This window comes from Gorilla gorilla, chromosome 16, assembly GCF_029281585.2.
Source record: "Gorilla gorilla gorilla isolate KB3781 chromosome 16, NHGRI_mGorGor1-v2.1_pri, whole genome shotgun sequence".
Lineage (NCBI taxonomy): Eukaryota > Metazoa > Chordata > Mammalia > Primates > Hominidae > Gorilla > Gorilla gorilla.
Genome location: NC_073240.2, coordinates 103,747,475 through 103,770,945, shown reverse-complemented (window position 1 = coordinate 103,770,945; position 23,471 = coordinate 103,747,475). Strand labels below are relative to the sequence as shown.

Genomic DNA, 23,471 nt, shown 5'->3' with positions numbered 1-23,471 from the left:
CTAATTGCTGTTGAGGTTAAACATCTTTCACATGTTTATTGGCCATTCTGATGCTCTGTTCTGCAAACTGTCAGTTCATAGCGTTTGTAGATTTTTTTTTTTCTGAGACGGAGTCTCACTCTGTCACCCAGGCTGGAGCGCAGTGGTGCAATCTTGGCTCATTGCAACATTTGCCTCCCGGGTTCAAGTGATTCTCCTGCCTTAGCCTCCTGAGTAGCTGGGATTACAGGCGCCCACCACCAAGCCTGGCTAATTTTTGTATTTTTAGTAGAGACAGGGTTTCACCATGTTGCCCAGGCTGGTCTCAAACTCCTGACCTTGTGATCCGCCCACCTCAGCCTCCCAAAGTGCTGGGATTACAGGCGTGAGCCACCGCGCCCAGCTGCCTTTGCAGCTATTTGTATTTGGGTGTTTATCTCCCAACTTTCTGCTTCGGTTCTGTCAAGTTTTTGATCCCACTCCTGCCCTTTAGGCTTCTGATGCTCAGGTCTCCTCCAAGGTCCCAAGCACTGCTCCCCACTCCTGTAGTTTAATCTTCCTGATCCATTCCTCCACACAATAGCACTAGCCACAGTTTCAGCCAGCCTGAATGCAGGAGGGCAGAGAAATTCAGATCGAATTTGGCCCAATCAAAAGGCAGTTCAAGTAGTGGATGATCTCCAAAAGGTTTCTCTTCTAACTTTTAAGATCAAAGCCCTCATAATAATCCTCTAAACAAACTCAGCCTCAAACGGCAACAAAGTTACATGAAACAATTTCTTTTCCTTTCCTTTTTTTTTTTGTTTTTTTTTTTTGAGACAGAGTCTCACTCTGTCTCGCCCAGGCTGGAGAGCAGTGGAGTGATCTTCGCTCACTGCAGACTCTGCCTCTTGGGTTCAAGTGATTCTCCTGTCTCAGCCTCTGGGGTAGCTGGGATTACAGGTGTGCACCATCACACCCGGCTAATTTTGTATTTTTAGTAGAGATGGGGTTTCACCACATTGGCCAGGCTAGTCTCAGACTCCTGAACTCAAGTGATCCACCTGCCCTGGCCTCCCAAAGTGCTGGGATTACAGGTGTGAGCCACCGTGCCTAGCCACATGATTTCTAATGAGGGAAGTGGTTGACAAAATCTTAGAATCTCTTCCATATCTTGTCCTTCAAATGTCAGTGTGGGTGATCTATTTAAAACAGAAGCCCAAAATGCTCTTCTCATTTTAATGAAATTCCCGGAATGAATTGCCCAGGTGATTAGGTCTATTTCAAGAAAATATGAAAACTCCACTGTCTCCCCCAGCAAGCTGGCTAATAGAGAAACTATGTTTCATATATTTCTTGACATGGAAAAGAGCTTGGATACCTACTTGGTCCAACTCTTTATTTTACAGCTAAAGAAACTGGCTGAAAGGGGAAAGTGGCTTGCCAAGGCCACATAACAAGGTCAGAGACGGAGCCCAGCATAGCAGCCCAGCTTGCTTTTCCTCTTTGCCCGGCTGCCCATCACAGTGATATGGAAGAAAAGATGCTAAAGGACTTTCTGGAAAGTTCTTTGGTATGAATTCACCACTAGGATCCTTGGAAACAACCACAGCAGCCCAAGGGTGCTGTGTGTTCAACAATCAAATAAATAAATAAAGCCTTTAAGTCAAACCACTGTCATATGACATAATACCTTAGTTTTGGAGAGCAAGGGAAAGGAACAGTATTATCATTTTCTTTCTAGCATCAACTCTTCCATCAGAGCAGCAGAATTGATTAAAACAAGGCTTCCAGAAAGGGCATGCCTGCTTAATTTGCATTCAACCCTCAAATTAAAGGAATACTGGCATGCAATTTATATTTCTTGCATGCAATTTATATTTCTTGCATGCAATTTATATTTCTTATTACCGCAGCCTAATTTGACCTTTTATGCAACCATCTCCCTTCAGTTCACAGACAGCATTTTTACTGAGACTGTGACACGGATTTCTGGGCTTCTTTTTTTTCCTTTTTGAGAAAACAAAAGCAAAAAGCTTGCAAGTTTCCCATCTTTTCCAATGGCGTTAATCATTAAGGTAAAATCCCGGGCCTCGTTTTGCATAGAAAATGCCCTGGTGTTTATTCTGTATAGAGTGATACACATTGAACGATTAACTAGGCTACTCTCTTTTGCAGAGGTGATGGCTGTGCTGCATTCATTCAACAAGCAGTTATCAGGCACTATGTGTTGGCTGCTGTTACACGAAAGAGAAGATACACCTGCAAAGGAGATGCAGTTCTTGCTCCCAAGGAGTGTTATACAAGGCAGGTCATGCGCAGGGTGCTTCTGAACACGGAGGAAGAGGTGATTCTCTTGCTGGGGGTGGGGATGTTGACAGCCGCTTCACAAAGGAGACAAAATGTGAGCTGAATCTCCAAGAAAGAGATCACCAAGAAGAGGTAGGGGAGACCATCTGAGCAGAGGACACAGCAAGAGGAAAGGCACAGAGTGGGGCTCAACACGGATGGAGTGTCGGGGGACAGTAGTGGGAGATGAAGCTGGAACGCTCTGAGTCACACTGTAAGGAGACTGACTGTCACACTGGGGAGGCTGGACTTTACCCAGCAGACTGCAGAGACACCTATGGCAGGAAACGTCCCCATGAGAATAAAGGTGGAAGTATTATAGATAGGCTGTGACCTGCATTAGGCTCTTCCACACAAAACCACGTTCCAGGCAGACGAGTTTCCTCTCTGTTCCTGAAGCAAAGTGAGCCCTGCCCTGCCTTGGGGTTTTGCTCCTGCCAAAAGGTTTGTTCCTGCAGACTGGGACACTCTTCCATCCACTCTTTCACTGGCTGGCTCCTTTTCACACTCCAGGAGGAAGCTCAAACCGCGCTTGCTCTGAGAGTCCTTCTGTGGCCTGTCTTCTTAAACGTTCCCTCACCCCCTAGCTAGTCACTATTATATTAACCCTGTTTGGTTCCTTCTCAGGATTTATCACAACCTGAAATCATCTTGTTTTTGAATTGCCTGTTTATTGCCTCCACCAATGGAATGGAAGTTCCACGAGGGCAGGGCCCCTGTCTTGTTCACTACCCATGTCTAGAAAGGCAGGCTGCAAAATCAATGTTGATTGAATGAATTAACTACTTAATGTGTTTCCAGAGTTCTAGCTGCAACTACACCCCCTTTTCTCCAACTGAACAAAGTATTTATGAGTATGAATGAGCAAGAGCGATAGTACTTATTACAGTGCCTGTATGTCGAAGCCACACACCACACCAATTTTTATTTTTTCCTTTGGAGACAGATTCTCGCTCTGTCACCCAGGCTGGAGTGCGGTGGCATGATCTCAGCTCAATGCAACCTCCACCTCCCAAGTTTAAATGATTGTCATGCCTCAACCTCCCCAGTAGCTGGGATTACAGGCGCGTACCACTATGCCCAGCTAATTTTTGTATTTTTAGTAGAGACGGGGTTTCGTCATGTTGCCCAGGCTGGTCTCGAACTTCTGACCTCAGGTGATCTGCCTGCCTCAGCCTCCCAAAGTGCTGGGATTACAGGCGTGAGCCACCGCGCCTGACCCCAGACCAATTAAATCCAAATCTCTGGGGGTGAGATCTAGACATCAGTATTTCAGGATCCCCTTGGGTGATTCCAATGTGTATCCAATGCTGAGATTCTAGTACTTTTGAAGGACAAGCACACAGACAATCTTCATTTTGTTTCCCAGATCTACCAGTTTTCATACATGAAGCCTGGGACATCTTACTTAGCTACTCCCTAGTCTCTGGAATCTGTCTTATTTTTTAGAAGTAAATAAATTTGCAAATTTCAATATCTTACTTAAATTACTTGTGACACACATCACAAATAATCAGGACACATAAAGGCATCACGACCTCAAACTGAGACTTCCTAAATAGGAGAAGCAGCTTTTTAAAGCACAAGTATGTCATGATCCATTTCAGGGCATAAAAAAATTCCTTTATTATATCCAAAGCATTTCAGCTAGGATTTGATATCTACAAAGATGGCAATTTAACCTCAAAGAGTTACTCGCATTTCTACCTACAAGTAATTTATTGTTTGTGGTTTTACAGCACGTAAAGGATTTGGAAGTCCTCTGGAAAGGTAAACTTCGTGTACAGTTAATCATTTCCTGGATGTTTGTCATATACTGGGCACTAGGATATAGAAATAGAAATAAGATAGAAGTCCAACTCTTGCAGCGCTGAGAACAGGAGAGGTAAGACACAGCCAGGGTCATGACAGGTGTTACTCAAATACAGTCTTATAACAATGCTACCATTTATCAACCCTCTACTATGCATTTTGTGTGTGTAACTCACTATATACTCATAGCCATCCCAGAAGGCAGGTACTATTACTGTCATCTCCTTCCCCTTCTATTTTACAGATGAGGACTATAAGGTACAGAAAGGTTAAGTATCTTCTCTAGGGTCACACAGCCATTAAATGACCAGAGCCTGGATTCAAATCCAGACAGCCCAACTCTAGAGCCCTCATGCCCAACCATCATACTACATTGTGTCATGGGAACAAAGGGGCAGGAAAGACCATTTTTGGCTGTAGGAACGGGCTACTTCCTGGGAAAGACACCATTCGTGTTTGCCTTTAGAGATGGGTAGACTTTCAAGAGGCAGATATGGGGAAGGACTGTTTCCCGGCAAGGGGATAGCGTTTGTGAAGATCTAAAAATTCTTGATGAATAGCATGTTGTAGAGTATAGGCTACATAAGAAGAAGTAAGATAATGATGGGGAAATGGGCTAGGCTAGGGCCAGGTTATGGAGTGTCAGAATGCCAGTAAGGATTTGGGCTTTAGTTGGCAGCCATTTGTGAGCCCCTGAAGGCTTCTGAGTAGCAGAGGCACGTGGAGCAAACTTGAGGATGGACTGGAGAGGGAGATGGCAATGGGAGACCACTTAGGAAGTCATTTAATAATCCAGGCAAGGGGAACAAAAACAGCCTAGGAAAGTGACAGTGAGATAAAACAGGAAGTAGCAAATGAGAGCGATTACAGAAGAAACTCAACAGGACTTGATGTTGGATTGGAACTTGGAGTAAACGGAAGAGTCAAAGATGCATCTCAGGTTATTTGACACTGGGAGGATGGAGACACCATTAACTCAGATAGGGAAGACAGGAACAGGCTTGGCAGAGGAAAGGAGTCAGATAAATTTCCTTTGGGGATATAAGGAATTCATCTCATTATTCTCAAGCCAAACCACCAGGAAGATTTTCTATTATTTGAAGTCCTGTTCAGGAATCCTTCCCACTAACTGCTTTCCAATTGTTCTGTGACCTTTTACCTACTGAAATTGAGACAGGCACTTGTTGTGAGAGACTTAAGAAATTATTATATTTAATTACTTAGACTCTTCTGTCCTAGAAGGCTATGATGTCGTGTAATCCCATCGAGAGTACAGGAAAGCCAAAAGTTAGTTTCTTTGTTCAAGGAATTCAAAGCAAGGTGGGGAGGGGGGAGGCAAGAACTGCTGTCCAACTTGGGCAAAAGTTACATCCTAGAATTGAATTTGAAACCATTAACAGTTCAAGATGCGTTGCTCTGGTTCTAAAGAGGTGAATTAACATTTGGGGAGTGAACAGTGCTAGAAGTTGCAGCAGGTAAATTAGTCATAGATCCTTCTCAGAAAGACGGTATGGTTTATTCCCTCATTACCCGTGTCATCTATGGACCAGTGCCCTTAGCACCAAGAAACAGCTTATTAGAAATCTCAGGACCTACCGCAGACCTACTGAATCAAAATCATTTTATTAGGATCTCCATATACACCCATTTATTTTGAGAGTAGGGGCTTTGGAATCAGATGTATCTGGGTTTAAATCTCAGCTTAGGCACTTACTACTTACTAGCAGGTAGCCTCCTGTACTTTTGCTTCCTCATGTCTGAAATCAGGATGTGGTTCTACACCTTGGCTTCACATCGGAATGGGCCGGGAGTGCTTTCAAAAATTCCAAGCCCAGGCCACACTACACACCAATTACAACAGAATCTTTGCGGGTAGGATCCAAACTTCAGGATTTAAAGGCCTCTCAGGTGATTCCAATGTGCACTCAAAGCTGAGAACCACTCATGGCTTTGAAGAATAGGAGTGTGGCCATAGGAACCAGACAATCTTCACTTGTATCCTGTATCTACCACTTCTTATATATGAGACTGGGGCTTCTTAACCTCTCGCTAAACTTTAACTTCCTTCATCTGTGAAATGAATATGACCTGTAGTACCTCGTTCAAAGGACTCTGGGCATTGAAGGAGGTGAAACATGTAAAGCACTTAGCACAGTGCACAATATTATTATTTATGCAAGGCGCAGCTTCCTTTGCAGAAGGAACCTAGGAAGCAACATGTGGGTTGAAGTATCATATAAACACCAATCTGCAGCCATGCTCATACCTTACCCACCAGAGGTGAATTCCAATTACTTGGCCACCAAAAGGTTAGTGGGTTTTGCCTCAGCTATTGAAAAAAATGCAAAAAAAAAGTATTATTTTTCATTAGAGAATCTGAGGCAAAAGTTGGTTGGCAAGTAACTTTTGCAGAACAGGTGGGGGTTCTGCTGGAAGCATCCAAAATGCTTCCGGCTGTGGGGTCAGCACCAGGTGCAGAAGCGGGCATGGCAGATCACACAGTGCTTTTTCTTTGAACTGTCCTAGCATGTCAGGCAACAGACCCTGCACCTCATCTGCCTGGTGCCTCACAGCAATCTCCCCACTTAGAAAATCTACAATGAGCTGGAAGGGCCTTCACAAAGACTCTTGTCCAACTGCTTTGCTTTTTAGAGTGCTGCAAAGAGGTAACCAAGGCCCAGGGAGCTGAGAAGACTTATGCGGGGTCACAGGCAATTTAAAGCCATAACCAGAAGGCATAAAATGACCCAGTCAGATGTGGAGGAAACAGCCTAGTAGTGAAAAAGGAATTGAATGAAAGGTGAAAAAAGACGTAATAGTGCTTTGAACCAAAGAGCTTTATAAACACTTGTGGCTTTAACCTGCCCAGGAGGTAGACAAGCATGTGCCCTTTAGTTTGTCCTCAAACTCAACCTCTCACAAGAGGTTAAGGAACACACCCAAGGTTGGAATTGACACTCAGACCTCCAGACTTCCTGGCTTTGGAGCTGGAAGCTCAGCCTCCACCTCCCTTGTCTATCAGGAAAAACATCTGGGTTATAATGCTTGAGGATGGGATATCAAGGGGAAGTGGTGGAAGTTTTTGAGCAAGACTGCATGAGACCCTGCTAGGGGCCCCTCCCATTCCCTGAGTCACGCCTCAAAGAAGTTTCTGCACTTCTATCCTGGAGGCTCCCCTTGTATGACCTTTAGAGAAATCTATTTGCCTAAGACGTTGGATGGAAGGAAAGAGAGCTGAGACTTCAAAATGTGTGAACACAGACACACCCCAAGGAGCTGCCTAAAGTAACAAAGCCTTTCCTTCACATGGCCACTTCTGCCTGTTCTAACAGGGATCCCCAGCCACGTGAGCGAGTGCCTAAAGCAAAGCAAGAGGAACAGGCAGGACCACAAGAAGAAAAAGCAAGGGGAAGTCATCTTTAAAGGCCAAAAGGTCACATAAAACATAATAAAATACAACCGTTTCCTTTAAAAATTTTAATGGACAGGAAATGGTATAGAATAACTGCCAAGTCACATAAATTAACTTTTTTGTTAATGTTTGTGATCCCGGAAAGAACACACTATCAGTCGATGCAAACTGCATGGGCATTTTCATCAGTCATTGTCTGGGCACATGACCGAGTGTGGGCCACGGACCCATCTTTACTTGGTCCAGAAATAAAAGCGGCTGCCATGTGTGGCAGGCTGCAGATCTCCCTCGATCTCAGGGCTGGGATCCGGTCTTGGTCTTGAGTGATAGGGATTCTCTGGTAAAGGTCGATCTGTTTTCACTTTGGTGACCTGGGAAGGGTGAAGAGGGCAAAAGCAAAGTTGAAAGCTAGGGTGGAGGAATCTGTAACCATCAACGCGCCTCCTGGTGTCTCCTCATTGCTCCCACTGCTACAACTGCTCCCCGACTTAAATTCCCAGCAAATCACATTCAGACTTATTTAATCGTTGAACAAACACTCAGGAAAGCCTACTTTATGTCATTCCCTGTGGTAGAAACTAGGGATACAGAAGGGAACAAGATACTGTCCTCAAGGGGATCACAGTCTAGTGAGGGAGAAAGCCAGGAGTAACAACCAAGATTTCCAAATTACCCTGATGCCTAATGGCAATGATGGAGACAGGAACTGCCTCTATAGGAGCAAGGACTGTGCACATCTAACCCATCCTGAAGGCTGGGGGTCTGGAATATTTTTAAGGAGGTAAGACTTAGCTTAAAGTCTGAGCAGGAGCCAGTCAGAAAGGCAAGGGAGGAAAAGACATTCCAAATAAAGAGTACATATGAAGATAGGCAGGCATGTCTTCAGAATGGCTGAATCAAAGGCTGCATGAAGAATGGAGGGAGATGAAGCATCTCACCAAGAACTTATTGCTAGAAATGATGCTGAGCACATGATTCCATCCCATTTTCACTCTTATGAGGTCATTCTGCAGGGGCTCACTGAGGCCACCTAGCTAATAGTGGAAGAAATCGTACCCAAAGCCAGATATGCCTGCTCCAAAGCTTGTGCTTCTTAATACCACACTACAGTGGTGGACAGGCCACATGATAAAGGGTATTAAATGATATGCAAAGGTGTTTGCGTTTTAACCTGACGGTTAACAGGTGCCACTGAAGCACGGCAGTAACTAAATCCCATCTCTGTAGGCTGGGAAGTGTGAAAGCTAAACTGGAGAGAGGCAAGACCCATACTGGGGAGCTGAGCCAATAAGCCAGGAGAGTGGTGAAGTACTAAACTGCAACAGGGAGAGAGATAATTTACACTCACAGCATCCCCCAATGGTCACAAAAATCTCAACTGGAAAGCCAGCAGAAACTGCTGTCATTTTCAAGATAAAGAAATAGGCCCAGAGAAGTAAGAAGACATAAGGCCACAGCTGTCAGCAGTCTTCTGATTATTCCTCTACTGGTCTGAACTCTTAAGTCACCTCATGTAAAATGACCAGATTCATCTTCCTAGATGTATAAATTCAGAAACCTTTTATTGGGAACAGAGCTTTTGTGTATACAATCACACAATTATTATTATAACCACCTTATGAGGCATTATTATCTCTAGTGCACAGATGAAGACCAGGGAGGTTGGCATGCCTAAGATAAGATACACACTAATGTCAGAGCTAAAGCTGGAACCTAAGTCTTCAAGTCTACTAGTTTTGTTTGTTTGCTTTTGAAAGTTATCCCACCGCCCTGTCATAAGTACAGATGGTTCCTAATGATCCACTAGTGGTTCCCTGGTATTTGCAGCTCCTTTAAGGAATTAAAGACATTTATGAAACTGGCTGGGCACAGTGGCTCATGCCTGTAATCCCCGCACTCTGGGAGGCTGAGGCAGGTGGATCACTTAAGGTAAGAGTTCAAGACCAGCCCAGGCAACATGGTGAAACCCCATCTCTACTAAAAATACAAAATTTAGCTGGCCATGGTGGCGGGTGCCTGTAATCCCAGCTACTCAAGAGGCTGAGGCAGAATTGCTTGAACCCGGAAGGCAGAGGTTGCAGTGAGCAGAGATCGTGGCACTATACTCCAGCCTGGGTGACAGAGTGAGACTCCACTTCAAAAAGAAAAACAAAAAAAATGTTGCCCAGGCTTGTCCTGAACTCGTGAGCTCAAGCGATCCTCCTGCCTCAGCCTCCCAAAGTGCTAGAATTGCAGGTGTGAGCCATGGCACCTGATTGAGAAATACACTTTTGAAAAGAGTTAAGAGAATTTTTTTTTTATCTCACAGAGTTTTAAAAAATGTTAATACAAAGATTCAAGAATAAATATGCTTTCTTACTAGCATGACTTGTTATTTCTTCTTTCATAAGTCAGAAATGAGAAAAGGTAGTTTTATTTGTTACATGTATAAGTTCTACCACTTTCCAACCTAGAATTATCAACTATTTAAAATAATATGTTCAGTACATCAGAAAGTATCTGAAAATAATCAAGCCAGATATAAAAGACAAAAAAATTGCTACATTATTACTTATGACACCAAGCTTATAATCCAACCATTCACAGATGCTATACACAAAGAGAAGGGAACTAGACCGGGTATGGTGACCTGTAATCCCATCACACTGGGAGGCTAAGGTGGGAGGACTGCTTGAGCTCAGGATCTCAAGACCAGACTGGGTAATATAGCAAAATCCTGTCTCTACTAAAATACAAAAATTAGTTGGGCATGGTGGCCTTCACCTGTAGTCCCAGCTACTTGGGAGGCTGAGGTGGGAGAATCGCCTGTGCCCAGGAAGTCAAGGCTGCAGTGAGCTGTGATTGCACCAATGCATTCCAGCCTAGGAGAGAGAGTGAGACCTGAGTTTTTTCCTCCATGCCTTGCTACCTGTGCTGCCCCACGGGGAACGGAGGGAGCTGAGGCTGAAGAAGCAGGGATGGGTCAGATCATAAAGGGCCTGCATGCCATGTTATGGAGAAGATGCTTTATCTCACCAGCAATGCAGAGTCCCCGTACAGTTTTTAAAAACACAGTGACGTAAGATTTGTTTTCCACACAGATCACTCTTCTTGTGGAGGTGTAATTTAATCCTCAATTCTTCAATTTCATCTAAAGCCCACATTGATCCACCCTCCTCTCCCAGAAATTCATGTACCCCAGGTTAAGAACTCCTGTCCAAGAATAAGATAACAGCAGCAGGAACAATGAGAGGATTAAAAAAAAAAATTCCAGAAGATGCTAATCTAAAGGAAGTGATGACTGCATGGAATCAGTAGGGAATGAAGAATTCAGGTTTCTAGCTCTGATGTTTCAACAGACGGTGGTGTCACAACTAAGATAGGAAATATAGGAGAAAGAGAAACACTTTTAAAACTACAAGAATGTAGTTTTTAAAAAAAAATCTTAGATATGTTCCTGAAAAATGTGGCATAAGCCTGATCCTATTTCCCCAGTGAATTCCACAATAACCTCCACAATGTTTTCAACTGACAGTGTTTCACTAATACTTTATCTTTCTCTACTCCCTTCTGTTCTTTAATTAGCTAATTAACTAAAAACAAATCTGCACATGCTAGAAGGCCTAAAGAAATTTTTTTTTTTTTTTTTTGAGACGGAGTCTCGCTTTGTTGCCCAGGTTGGAGTGGAGGTAGTGGCACAATCTCCATTCACTGCAAGCTCCACCTCCCGGGTTCACACCATTCTCCTGCCTCAGCCTCCCAAGTAGCTGGGACTACAGGTGCCCACCACCACGCCCGGCTAATTTTTTGTATTTTTAGTAGAGACGGGGTTTTACCATGTTAGCTAGGATGGTCTCCATTTCCTGACCTCATGATTTGCCCACCTCGGCCTCCCAAAGTGATGGGATTACAGGCGTGAGCCACCACGCCCGGCCAGAAATATTTCTATTTTTAAAAATTCCTTTCTGGATTGTGTATAATCACTGCCTAATATGTTTGGTAAATCTGGTAAGTTCTTACATCATATCTGTATTTACAGAGACCCTTCGCTGACCACCTCCTGCCTTTATCCCACCCAAGTCAGAGAGCGAGACCTCCAGCAGAAGCCTTCTTACCTTTGACAGTTCTCCCAGGTCAGGCCGCACCCAGCCCAGTTTGTCCAGCACACACTCGTCAAACTTTGCCTGCTGTTTGCGACAGTGACGAAATAACTGCTGGCCAGTATAATCAATGCAAGTCCAATATTCTGTAAAAGGCTCTGCACAGTGACGTTTTATCTGCCTGGAAAAGAAAGCTGGGTTAGGGGCATCTCTTTGCAAAACAATGAAAAACTGAAAAGTGAGAAAAAAATAGGTACAGATCTCAAATACATAGCCTTGCTTTTTGAAAGGTATGTGAGTACATATTATTACCTCACTTACAAGACAACTTCAGGATCCTCAATTTGAGAACAAGTTAGTAAACAAAAAAGATTTCTGAGGTAGAAAACCTAATTTCTTTATATAGTAAGAAGAAAAGAGTGTAGCCTAATGCACGCCTATTTTACTCAGAGAGGAACTCCTTACTTGGGGCCTATTTATTCTTTTCTTCAGATCCAATTCCTCTAAGGGTATCAGCTTAGCAAGTTTAGAAGAGAAGGAGGCATAATTAAATCATGGACATGCTGATAGAAGTCAAACGCGACAGACAACGGCAAAGGAAGAGACAGAATTATAAAAAGCAAATACACAAACTAACAAGCAGAAGATCCTGGGATCATTCAGTATAAAGACAAACTGTACTCCACTCCTCAAAAGCTCAAGGTCCTCATTTTATTTACGCATTGAACAAAAATAGATATTAATCCTTGCTATCAAGAACAAAGTTATATTATATTTGGTATTCTCTGTTAAGAAGCAGGCTAGCATATAATTCATTCTGTGGCCATCAAAAATGGCTAGAGAAAACTTAACTTCTGTGTATAAAAAGAATAAGTTTCAGTTTTTTGCAAAATCCTCCTTATCTTATCATTCAACCCTGCTAGTATGCATGTTCAAGCAAGAATAAAATACCATCATTTTATGTAAAAGCCATACTTGAGGCAGTGAAATTCAGAACACCTCTTTCTCCCCATGAAATAATAATTTTATTATTTAAGTGCTCACCTGTCATACTCCAGAAATCTAGCTACACTCTCACATGAATCTTGTTTAACATGGATCAGGAAGGAAGGATCTCAGAGATGGCTTAAGGAAGTATACAGTGAAAAATCTGTTTTCCACCCTGCCCAATAAGCCACTCAGTTGCTCTCCTAGAGGTCCACCAATGTCACCAGCTTCTTAGGTTTCCCTTCCAGCTATACTAAGCATAACCTGCACCCACATAACTTCTACTCAAGAATCACTTTGGTAGAAAGCAACCATTTCCAATGGGAGTTTTATATTCCTCCAAAATGCAGCAGCAGCAGACGGGCTGCAAGCCACTACTCTAGTAGCACGGATCCCTGTTCTGGACCCTGTTACCCATACCTAACAATTATCTACTAATGCCTAAAACCAGCAACTTCAGCAGTGAGAAATTCCTCTACGGAGGCAGTTAGGCACCTTGGGAATTTGTGAAATCCAAACATTCCCCGCTTAAAATGTACTACCACTGGGCCATGGAAAAAATGCTTTGCAAAAGTTCTCTTAGAAAATAAAAATTGTTTAGGCTGGATGCTGTGGCTCATGCCTGTAATCCCAGCACCTTGGGAGGCCAAGGTGGGCGGATCACTTGAGGCCAGGAGTTCAAGACCAGCCTGGCCAACATGGCAAAACCCCATCTCTACTAAAAATACAAAAATTAGCCAGGCAGGTGGCACACACCTGTAATCCCAGCTACTCAGGTGGCTGAGGCACGAGAATCACTTGAACCCAGGAGGCAGAGGTTGCAGTGAACAAAGATCACGCCACAGCACTACAGCCTGGGTGACAGAGTGAGACTCTGTCTCAAAAAAAAAAAAGAAAAATTGTTTAAATAAACACACACACACACTCAATCTCGCTGGCAATCAAATCAATGCAAATTGAAACATTTGCACCTCCCAAATACTGCAAATTAAATATTTGCACCTCCCAAATATTTAAATACTATGCATACCAGAATCCAGCGCTGAGGACAGCATAAATTGATCCAACATTTAAAAAACAAAAGCATTTGCTGGGCACGGTGGCTCACGCTTGTAATCCCAGCACTTTGGGAGGCCAAGGCAGGTGGATCACGAGATCAGGAGATTGAGACCATGGTGAAACCCCATCTCTACTAAAAAATACAAAAAATTAGCCGGGCGTGGTACTGGGCGCCTATAGTCCCAGCTACTCGGGAGGGTGAGGCAGGAGAATGGCGTGAACCCGGGAGGCGGAGCTTGCAGTAAGCCAAGATCGTGCTACTGCACTCCAGCCTGGGCGACAGAGCGACACCCCATCTCAAAAAAAAAAAAAAGCAATACAGTTCAAGAGCCATAATGATGTTCAAAGCCCTTTATAGAGTAAACTCACTGTTAGGAAATTTATGCCAAGGAATTATTAACTGATGAAAATGATCTATACGCAAAGGTAATCACTGCAGATTTATCCAAAATAATCAAAAACTGAAATCAACAATGATGTTCAATAACAGGAATTGGTCAGGTACGTTATGGTTGGTTTATCCACTGATGGAATAATATATAACCATTAAGAATGATGACCATGGCCAGGTGCGGTGGCTCACACCTGCAATCCCAGCACTTTGGGAGGCCAAGGAGAGCGGATCACTTGAGGTCAGGAGTTCAAAACCAGCCTGGCCAACATTCTGAAACCCCATCTCTACCAAAAATGCAAAAAAATTAGCCAGGCGTAGTGGCGCAGGCCTGTAGACCCAGCTATTCAGGAGGCTGAGACATGTGACTCGCTTGAAGCCAGGAGGCAGAGGTTGCAGTGAGCCAAGATCACACCATTGCACTCCAGCCTGGGCAACAGAGTGAGACTCCATCTCAAAAAAAAAAAAAAAGATGATCATGAAGACTATATAGCAACTTTGAAGAATGTTTCCAATAATATCAAGTGAAAAATGAATTTCTCAATGTATACATACTATGATTATAACCACAAAAATATCTTTGCATAGGGACAGAGACAGCAGAAGCAAGAAAGGAGGAAAGCAGCTACTGTGCTAAGGTATCTATTTTTTTTGTCTAACTTCATTGTAGTGGACATTGGTGGTTTCTGCCTTGTCAGCAGTCATTCCCCATTCTTCTGTAACATCCTTCTAATTTTCCTTTGGGAACAACCCCTCCCTGTCTCTCAGCAATGTGGTTTGGATGAAGCTAAGTCCACTCCCCATCTCAGGCCTGACCAATTAGAGCTTTTTATCTCCTGAAGCACAAGTGATGCAATGATATGTATACAAAGTCCGCCAGCCAGGACAATTAGACTCAGTCCAGGAGCTTCTGCTCACTTCTGGATAAAGGGCACACTTTGTCTAGGTTTGCTAAGCAAGTATCAACAGAACAGCAACTCGAGTGGCTGGTGGCCATTTTTGGTACAGCAAGGTGAGAGTCTTTCTGAAATGAGGTCAACAGAGAAAACCAGAACTAAGAGACTGTGAAAAGAGGAGAGGCAAAAAGACATCAAGTAGTTGTGAAATTATTTAAGCCCTTGAATCCAGCCCTGCCTGATGCCAGGCCTATTTCTGGACTTCAGAGTTACAAGAGCCAATTTCCTTTGAGTTGACTTTCTCTCCTTTTAAATAGAGTGCTAATATGCTTGTTAAAACATTTTCCTACAATTACACAGTTTAGTTTTTTTTTACTTCAGTATCAAGCACAATGACCTACCTAAAACCTAACTCAGAATACAGTTTTCTTTCCATCATACCTGTGTTCTGTAGTAATGACAACAACCTAGTGAATGCCTGCTTAAAAAGGACTGTGATAGGTTGTTTTACGTGCCTTTTCAAATTTTTCACAGCAAAAAGACTTTCCCCTTGCTGTAGCAAAAATGGTCACCAGTCACTTGCTTAGCAAACCTAGATAGGTATTATTTTACAATTTGGAAACTGAGATTCATGGAGATAAAAGAACTTGCCAGATAATAAAAACAAAACCAAAAATAATTATCATCCTTTGAATGTTTTACCTTGGTCTGATTTCAAAGCCTATGTACTTCCTAATAAAATCCAGATTATTAGCTGGCTGTTCACTTATTCATTTAAACCTTTATGCTTCAACCAAGTAGGCACTGATACCAAAGATTTTTACCTAAAGAAGTCCAAAGCACACTTGTTGACCAGTTTGCCTTCCTCTAAACACCGCCTCGGATCTTTCTCTTCCCAGCAGCAGAGCATAAACTCCTTGTTGGGCTTATCACATTGAGCTCCATAGTGATGGCCGCAGCTTTAAGCACAGCAGCACTAATTTTCACCTAGGAAAGGAAAGATAGGACAAAGGCCACAGACTGTGAACCAGAATACCACTTTCTCAGATTTACCTCATGCGGGTCAGAATAGAGAACACAAAAGTAGCACTGTTCTGACTTTACCAAGAAAATTAAACACTGTCATAATAATAATTTTTTTTTTTTTTTTTGAGACAGGGTTTCACTCCCATCCCCCAGGCTGGAGTGCAGTGGCGCGATCTCGGCTTACTGCAACTTCGGCCTCCCAGGCTCAAGCGATTCTGCTGCCTCAGCCTCCCAAGTAGCTGGGATTACAGGCATAAGCCACCTCGCCCAGCGATTCTTTAAAATCTATGGTGATTTAGAGAACACGAAGCTCTTTCACATATATTATTTTCTTCACTTTTACAATAGTCTCATGAAGAGATTAATATTCCCATTTTAGAGCAGAAGAAATGGCACCCCTAATAGAATCTTTATTTATGGTAGAGAGAAAAGGGGTGTAGAGAAGGATGAAGTCTTCTGGGATGCAGGGAGAGGAACCAACTCTGGAGAGCCTTGCTGAGTTTCTGCTGCTGGAATAAAATTAATAGATATATAAGGCTGGGCACAGTGGCTCATACAGGTAATCCCAGCACTTTGGGAGGCCAAAGCAGGCAGATCACTTGAGGCCAGGAGCTCAAGAACAGCCTGGCCAACATGGTGAAAGCTTGTCTCTAGTAAAGATACTAGAGATGTATCTGGGCGTGGTGGTGCACACCTGTAATCCCAGCTACTAGGGAGGTTGAGGCATAAGAATTCCTTGAACCCAGGAGGCAGAGGTTGCAGTGAGCCAAGATCACGCTACTGCACTCCAGCCGGGGTGACAGAGCAAGACTCTGTCTCAAAAAAAAAAAAAAAAATTAAATTAAATTAAATTAAATTAAAGGATAAATAAAACTCCCAGAGGACTACGGAGTCATAGAAGATGAGGCTGGAAGAGATCACAAAGAGCATCTAGTCCATCTAGTCCATCTAGTAATAACTAATAATAAAGTACTAAAATCTACAAATTTTTTAAAAATCAGAGCGTATCCAAGGTTGCCATCCCTTTATGCCCACCAATTTCGCTCAATAGTATTTTAGTGATATTTTCTTGAGAAGATACACAGTGTAGATATAGCCAGCTCAGAGAGAACTGCAAACTGTCCAGGGCCTACAAACAGCTGCTTAAGCAAGAGACCTGTGGTCCCTTTTCTGTACTACCTTTTCTTATACCAATACCACAATGTTTTAATTACTGTCACTGAAGATAACATTTTGTTATCTGGGAGAACCATCCTCCTCATTCTTCCTTTTCAAAACTTTTTTGGCTATTCTTTCAGATGAACACCTTCCCCCAATAATTTGCATTCAAATTGTATTAAATTTAGTTATATGTTAAATTAGGGAACAATGGGCACTTTTTATAATACTGGGTGCCTGCTCAAACTTCACATCCTCAGAGAGCCTCTCTCTAATCATCTTATATAAGCTATTATCAGTGGTCACTCATGTGGTCTGGTCTTAGCATTCATGTGCTAAGTCTGATCAATTCTAGACATACTTGTTCTTTCCTCTCTGTAAGCACAGTTTCTGTATTAAGCACCAATTACACTGGGGTCATTAACATCTTTCTCAATAATTTTAAGAGCCCCTGAGTGGTCTGTGTGTGACTAGAACATAAGCTCCCAGAGGGAAGGGATTTTGTTTTCAACAGAGATCCACTACTGTAAAGATATCAATTCTCCCTATATTAAGCTATGGTAATTAAATATAATGTTGACTACGGTACACACCAAGCACCCAAAATAGTGTCTAGCACAAGTAGCTGTTGAGCACCCACTCTTTGCTAGAAAATGGGGATACAATAATTAGAAAACAGATATGAATACATCAATCACACCTTCTCATCCACAACACAGTATTTCTCTCCATTTATTCATAGTCAAGTCATTCTTGTCCTTTGGTTAAAACTAGTTTCCTTCATTATAGGGACCTTGAACATTTCTTGTTTATTCCTCCGTATTTTAGCACTTTTGATACTATCTAAATAGGATAGTTTTTCTATTAGACTTTCAAACTGTTTACTGCTTGCTTGTATACTGTATTTTCTCTCCAGCCATCTTACTGAACTCTTGTTAGTTCTGACACAAAACTCAAGAAGATTAACAGAAAAACTGCCATTTACAAATAAAAACTGTCTCTTTCCCTTCTGCTACTTTATTTTTTTCTTCTTATTCTCATTTCCTATTTTATTGCTTTAACCAACCCCTTCAGGACAATACAGATGAAGAGCAATGACAGCAGACAACCTTCCCTTTTTCTAAAATTAAAAGCAAGTTCGGTATAATATTTGCTGTTGGTATCTGGAATATAGTTGTTTGGATATTCCTTGTTAAGAAAGCTTCTTTCTAATTCTAATTAGTTTTGCTTTACTGTTGTTTTCTATACCAGAAAAGACTAAAATTTTTAGGCTTTGTTTTCATTAATTTATAAATGTAACATAGAGCATTAACAGATTTTGTAAAACTGATCCAATGTATTTCTAGAATAAAATCTAGTCTGTCACAGTGTATTATGCTTTAATACACTACTGAATTTGATTGGTAAAATTAAAAATTGTTGTGTGAGAACAGTCTGTAATTTTATTTTATTATTTTTTTGAGACCGAGTTTCGCTCTTGTCCAGGCTGGAGGGCAGTGGCGCAATCTCGGCTCACCGCAACCTCCACCTCCCGGGTTCAAGTGATTCTCCTGCCTCAGCCTTCCTGAGTAGCTGGGATTACAGGCATGCACCACTACATCCGGCTAATTTTGTATTTTTGGTAGAGACGGGGTTCCTCCATGTTGGTCAGGCTGGTCTCAAACTCCCGACCTCAGATGATCCTCCCACCTCAGCCTCCCAAAGTGCTGGGATTATAGGCGTGGGCCACCACGCCCAGCTGTAATTTTATTTTTTATGCACTTTATGCAGCTAGGTTATTAATAAAAGGCAAGGAAAGATGACAAGAGTAATTAATCTATACACTATAGAAAGGAGAATAAAGTTATGACTATGTCTATTAATAGTGCAACTGTTACAATTATCAAAGATAAAGTTATGACATAAGTGAAATCTGCCATGATGACTCTAATAAATTTATGTTTAAAATCTGTAAAGTTTTTGTATTAAAGTTTTTGAAAATAAAAGAATTTATTTAGGTAAACTGGCACACATTTGCTTGTTTTATTACCTATAAACAGCTAGGAGAATAAAAACTAACACTCAAACTTTTCTAAAAGCTTAATATATTTTAATAATTAAGTTAGTTATATTTACTTGTCATATGCCTTAAAAGAGCTTTAACTGGCTGATTCAATTATTCAAAGGCCCAAAACTATACGGCCCAAAAAGCCTGACACATTATTTATTTCCCTACAAATGTGGAAATCTTATCAAAATGAAGGTATACACATGTTGCTGAGCACATAAAACACCATCCCTGTCACAGGAAAATAAAGGAAGACATTGAGTCTGTTTCATAATTAATGAAAAAGAGGGATGTGCTAGAGACAACACAGTGAGTCAGTGGCAACCCCAGAACTAGAACACAGAGATTGTGACCTCCAACCAGGCTTCTTCCCATTATATCACCATCACTGAGGTGGATGAGCCTGAGATGTCACCATATCCCCTCACCTGCTTCTTCACTGAGACTGATGAATTCCAACAGAAACAACATCCTTTCACAGCTGTTTACCATGAATATCGTCTCAAATTCATTCAGATCTCTTTGTCTCAAACAACACAGAATTTCAACATCCTTCTCATTTATTCTCACAACAGCCTCACTGCACAGCAGGGCTACACAGTCTGCAGGTGTGGAAACTGAGACAAAGTCACCATCTAGAGCCAATCAACCTTCTAGTCCTGTCCTTGTCTCCTTAAACTACGTCTGTACCTCTTTTTGTAGTACTTTATTTATACCATGCCTTGAGTTTTCCTAAATTTATGTAAAACAGAGAATAGTACTTAATAGAACTGTTATGAAGATTAAATGAGTTAATATATATAAAAATAATAAGAACAGTGCCTATCACATCGAAAGCACACCATAAATATTAGCTATTTTTATTTTTACTCAAAATTATCAAATGTGTCCAAGGACTTTCCAGTCCAAAGCTTCTGACTGCTTTTTCAATGGGGATGTGTCATAACTCCTAAGCCAATGAGGTCCAAAATGTATTTAACTCGCTCTCCAAACGGGCTCCTTTTTCTGGCTTCACCAGTACTATTGCCACGCTGCAAATCTGACTTTGATTCTTCAACCTTCCCTACCTCCAATATCTAATCCATTGCTAAGTCTGATCAATTCTAGATATACTTGTTCTTTGCTCTCTGTAAGCACAGTCTCTGTAAGCACCAATTACACTGGGATCATTAACATCTTTCTCAATAATTTTCAGAGCCACTGAGGCCAGTCTCCCTGCTTTTCTTTTTCTTTCTTCAATCCATTCTTCACACAGCTGCTACCGTGATCTCCCTAAATGACAATTCTTATTTTACTCTGCTGTTATATTAGCAACCAAACTCTCATTCAGCCTTAACAGCAGAATAAAGCCTAAACTTCTTAACGGGTACCGAAAGGCTTCTGGACCCAAACTATCTTTCCACCCTTCTCACCCGCAACATTTCAAAAAGGGACTGACTATTTACTGTTCTCTCAAAACACTGAACTCCTTTTTGACTCTCTGCATTTTCCTATCTCCTTACTTTTGCTCGGACCCTACCCTCACTTAGAGGGAGGGGTCTTCTCTTCATCTCCGCCCATAAATGCCATTCTTCATATGCCATTTAGTCATGTCTTACATTATGCCCAAAAAGTGCTTTCTCTATTCCCTTTTTAGTTTCAGAGAATTTTATAGCTGGGATCACCTCATCTTACAAATAACCGTGTCTGCAAATGCTAAAATCAAGTAATCAAGGTGACCGGCAGGTAGGCCTAGAATTTAGATACAACTTCAAATCTTTTCCTAAACCACATCTTCCCCCTTTCATAGTATTTAATCACACCTTGTCTTGTATTTTAGTTATTTATGTAATTATTCGTATGTTCATTCAATTGTGTGAAGAGTAAAGGCAAATGTATTTCAGATACATCAGTTGTATGAAGTAGAACTTCAGATGTTTGTTGAACCTAATAAAAATTGCAACAAGAAATACAGCAACTCAAGATTAACCCAGCTACATGGGGTGGGGGCAGGGGGTTGGTTCACCGGGGGGAACAAAAGAGTGGGGGCCACATGGCAGCTCCCCTCTGCCACCTCAGAGTAAATGTCACTTTAATATAATAAAGTCCCTGAACATAGCTAATAATTTCTTCCTCTGAGGAAAATAACAGTTGCCACTCTCACAGGCATCTAAGATTAAATGAAGCATTGCAGGTAGAAGACTTAACATATGGCCAGGCGCGGTGGCTCACGCCTGTAATCCCAGCACTTTGGGAGGCCGAGGCAGGCAGATTACGAGGTCAGGAGATCGAAACCATCCTGGCTAACACGGTGAAACCCCGTCTCTACTAAAAATACAAAATATTAGCCGGGTGTGGTGATGAGCGCCTGTAGTCGCAGCTACTCGGGAGGCTGAGGCAGCAGAATCGCTTGAACCCGGGAGGTGGAGGTTGCAGTGGGCCAATATCGCGCCACTGCACTCCAGCCTGGACGACAGAGCGAGACTCTCAAAAACAACAAAACAAACAAACAAAATACTTAACATGGTGCCTGGTATATCATTGCTGGTACATCATTTCTAGTCTTGGCCTTCCTCTCCTTTAATACAGCCTGTTCTACTATCCAGCCCGGCCATGACACTCCTCTGCCTTAAAACCTTCCACCTCTTCCCACCACCTCCCTTACTGGATCAAGTCCAAACTGTTTGGTCTGGCCTTGTAGAAGCTGCTTCCAAGTCCTATCTCAGCCCGAGTTGCCTCTCCAGGCTCAGCACCTGCTGCTTCCCACCACCACCACTAGGGTCACATCAAACTGTACTTGGCTCCCTAAACACACAAGTTCTGCTAGGCCGTCTCATTCTTGTGAGTTTTCACCCATAATATAGTGGAAAAGCACTGGTTTTAAAATCAGACCTGGGTTCACTTCCAGCTCTATTACTTACGAGCTCCGTGACCTTGGGCAAATCATTTCTACTCTCGGGGACTAATTCCTTATTTATAACGTTACGACCAATTGTGTGTGTGTGTGTGTATATATATATATATATATGACCAATTGTGTGTGTGTATATATATATATATGGTGTATATATATATATATATGGTGTATATATATATATGGTGTATATATATATGGTGTGTATATATATATATATGGTGTATATATATATATGGTGTGTATATATATATATGGTGTATATATATATGGTGTGTATATATATATGGTGTATATATATATGGTGTATATATATATATATATATGGTGTGTATATATATATATGGTGTATATATATATATATATGGTGTGTATATATATATATATATGGTGTGTATATATATATATATCTTACCTTATAGTGTTGCTGGGAGGATTCAATGAATTAATGCATGGAAAGTAATTAGCATCCTGCCTGGTATCTAGAAAGGACTTGATCATGTTAGCTATAATTAGTAGGGTATGTTTCTACTTCACTTCTCACAGCACTAACTACATTGTAGTGTGACTGCCTCTTTATGTGTCTGTCTCCCTACTGGACTGTAAAGTCCATGAAAGCACGAAGTACATCTCTTCCAGCGTTACGTGCACACGTTAATTACTCAAATGATATCTCTTGAATAAAAGAATGCTTTAAATGGGTCCTGTTACCAAACACCTTCCCAAGGCTTTGAGTAGATGCACGCTCCAATATTGTCTCATTTTCCCGCGGCTTCGTCACCCCACTCTATGCACTCGGCACCGGCCATACCACTTTAAGGTAGGTGACCGTCCCCCTCGACTGTGAGCCCCTAGGGTTGTATACTCACCTCGCATGCAAGTTTGAGGATTAAGCGACATAAGCTAAGGAAAATGACTGGTTGGTGCTTAATAAAATGTATCACTATTATTCACGGAAGGAGAAACAGGTCGCTGTGGAGGGCGAAAGGGGGAGGATTCTAGAGCCACTGCAGGATGCGACAGGGTGGGGTAGAGAGGGGAGGCGACTCCCAAAGCTGCGGAGGGGACCTCCGGGGGTCGACCTGTATATGCGTTGGAGGACTGGGGAGGGGGGCCCGGGTCCCAGGATCCGCGGAGCCCAAGCGGGGCTAGGCCCAGGCCCGAGAAGCCGCAGCCCCATGTCTCCCTTGCCTGTCCTCCGGATAGCCTCACCTCATCTACTTTCAGCTCCTCTAGAGTGGGCAGCTCCACTATCCCCGGCATGACGGCTGCAGCCCCGACCCCGACGAGAAGCCCTCAGCCGCGTCGCCCCCGTCTCCTTGAACTCCCCTTTCGACCGCCGAGTGCCACACGGCGCCTGCGCATGCGCATCTGGCAACACGCAGGCGTATTGCCCTGCCCAAC

The 23,471-nt window shown here is 42.4% G+C and overlaps 1 pseudogene; it reads right to left on the bottom strand.

Annotated features, from left to right (window-relative positions):
- Positions 1-23,452, bottom strand: part of LOC134757299 (NADH dehydrogenase [ubiquinone] 1 alpha subcomplex subunit 8-like) — a 122,191-nt pseudogene extending 98,739 nt beyond the window's left edge.
- Positions 23,453-23,471: the final 19 nt, after the last annotated feature.